Source organism: Meriones unguiculatus, chromosome X (assembly GCF_030254825.1).
Source record: "Meriones unguiculatus strain TT.TT164.6M chromosome X, Bangor_MerUng_6.1, whole genome shotgun sequence".
Lineage (NCBI taxonomy): Eukaryota > Metazoa > Chordata > Mammalia > Rodentia > Muridae > Meriones > Meriones unguiculatus.
The window spans coordinates 52,028,192-52,030,816 of NC_083369.1; the positions used below are offsets into that span (position 1 = coordinate 52,028,192).

Genomic DNA, 2,625 nt, shown 5'->3' on the forward strand with positions numbered 1-2,625 from the left:
AAAAAAAAATTATGACTACTGAATGTGTTGTGTAACTGCACTTTAATTTAATGGGTAAATAAATGAATGAAGATGAATTACAATCATTTTCTTGAGTTTTCTGTAGTTAGGAAACCATTTAATTAAATATGTAGGTGAACTAAGTAGAAACTTGGGAAAAGAATAAAATACAAATATATAAAATATTACAGAAAGAAGAGCTCATTGGACAGAATTCCCAACGATGACTTCTGAACTGAATTCTCATTTACAGAATCATTAACCTTTTAGTTGGAGGCAATTTAGTAGTCACCCACATTAGTGGGTCTCCTCTCAGAAAAGTTAAATTTAACTTGGGGAGTGTGGAGTAACAGGTCCATGAATCAAAGTTTAAGAAGCCCTGATATTATCTAAGGCAAGCCCTGATATTATCTAAGTCACTAAGTCAATTCAAGAATCTCTGAATAATGCCTCCAGTCTTGTGACATCTGATATGAGCACTTACAGTTACAAGCAGTTCATGATTTTAAAAGGCAACACATTTCACTCTCTGTAAGGTCTGTTAAACAAATTCAGTTTAGCAAGCACATATGGGAGACCTACTATGTTCCTGACACCTTATACAAATTATTTAACATGATTTTTAATTTTCATAATAACTATGTTAAATAGTTTAATTCCCTCATTAACAAATGAGGAAGTGAATCTCTGACAGGTTGAATGACATCTCCAAATTCATGTAACTAACTGGCAGAGCTTCTCCTTTGCACATGTGATTTCATTTATTTCAGTGGGGAGACAGAAAGACCTAGAGGGACCCCAGAGTCCGGGAGTCAAAGCCGGTTGTCAGCCTTATCCTGTTCCGCAGTCGCCTGCCTTTTTTTTTTTTTTCTTTCAACATGACAGATGCCCTTCGCCAAGGACTTCTTGGTTGGTGGAGTGGATGAGCCATCTCTCTGACAGCGGTAGCATTCATTGAGAGGGTCAAGTTGCTGCTGCAGGTGCAGAATGTCAGAAAGCAAATCATGGTGCATAAGCAATACAAGGGCATTATAAACTCCTGTCCTTCTGGCATAGTAAACTGGCCAATGTCATCAGATACTTCTTCACCCAGGCTCTCAACTTTGTCCTCAAGGATAACTATAGGCAGATCTTTCTGTGTGGTGTGGCCAAGAGGACCCAGTTTTGGCCCTACTTTACTGGAAACCTGGCATCAGGTGGTGCCCCTGGGGTCACATCCTTATGCTTTGTGTACCCTCTTGATTTTGACTGTACCTGTCTAGCAGCTGATGTGAGCAAAGCTGAAGCTGAAAGGGAATTCAAAGGTCTTGGTGACTGCCTGGTTAAGATCTACAAATCTGATGGGATTAAGGGCCTGTACCAAGGTTTAACGTGTCAGTACAGGGCATTATTATCTACCTACCTTCCTACTTTGGTATATATGACACTGCATAAGGGAATGCTTCCAGACCCCAAGAGTCTTCATCAGTTGGATGATTGATTGCTCAGTCTGTCACTGCTATTGCTGGCCTGACTTCCTATCCTTTTGACACGGTTCACAGTCGAATGATGATACAGTCAGGATGCAAAGAAATGGATATCAGTTATACAGGCATGCTTGATTGCAGGCAGAGCACTCATGATGAAGGAGGCAAGGCTTTTTTTTTCAAGGGCACATGGTCCAATGTTCTCAGAGGCATGGGAGGTGCCTTTGTGCTTGCATGATGAGATCAAGAAGTACACATAATTATGTCCTATGTGTTCTCTCCGAGAACAGGCATGTTGTATAATACACCATATCTTGAACATTCTCAACAGATTCTCTGGGCTTGTGTATTTTATCAGTGGCAACTACTGACCAGTTGAAAAGTGGGAAGCAATAATATTCACCAGACCTGTTTTCTCTTAAAGCCATCTCCACAATGACAATGATGATGGAATTCAATTATATTTTTTATTTGTTACTCCTGATAAAAAATTGAAAATAAAAATATCTAAAAAAAAGAAAAGAACAGAAAAAGCAAGCAAGAAAGAAAAAAAAAGAAGAAAATATGAAGAGTGTGGAGGGACAGGAGTGCCACAAGACCAACAGAGCAAAAAATTCTGGACCTAGGCGGACCTGCAGAGACAGATGAAACAACCAAGGACCATGCATAGAGAGGACTTAGACCCCCTGTTCAGATGTAGCACATGGGCAGCTCAGTCTCCATGGGGATCCTGAGTAAGGGTAGTAGGGGCAATCAATGGCATGAACTTGGTTACCTGCTCTTTGATCACCTCCTCCTGACTAGATGGTCTAACTAGGCCACAGAGAAAGAGAATCCAGACAGTCCTGACAAGACTTGATAGACTAGTGTAAGACAGTAGGGGAGGACGACCTCCTTTATAAGTGGACTATGGGAGGGGCATAGGGCAGTAATAGGGAGAGAGGGTGGGACTGGGAGGAGATGAGGGAGTGGGCTATAGCCAGGATACAAAGTGAATAAATTATAAATAATAATAATAAAGAAAAAATTAAAAATCACCAGTAAAATATGTATTGCTTGTTCCAAACAAACAAACAAACAAACATGCCAAACACTGGAAAGGTTCCTGTGATTATTTAGGCACAACCAGTACGCTGGTGATTCAAAGTTACTTTGGACT

The 2,625-nt window shown here is 40.3% G+C and overlaps 1 pseudogene; it reads left to right on the plus strand.

The window, feature by feature from the left end:
• The first annotated feature begins 885 nt into the window (after positions 1-885).
• On the plus strand, positions 886-1,726 carry LOC110543447 (ADP/ATP translocase 2-like; annotated as a pseudogene).
• Positions 1,727-2,625: the final 899 nt, after the last annotated feature.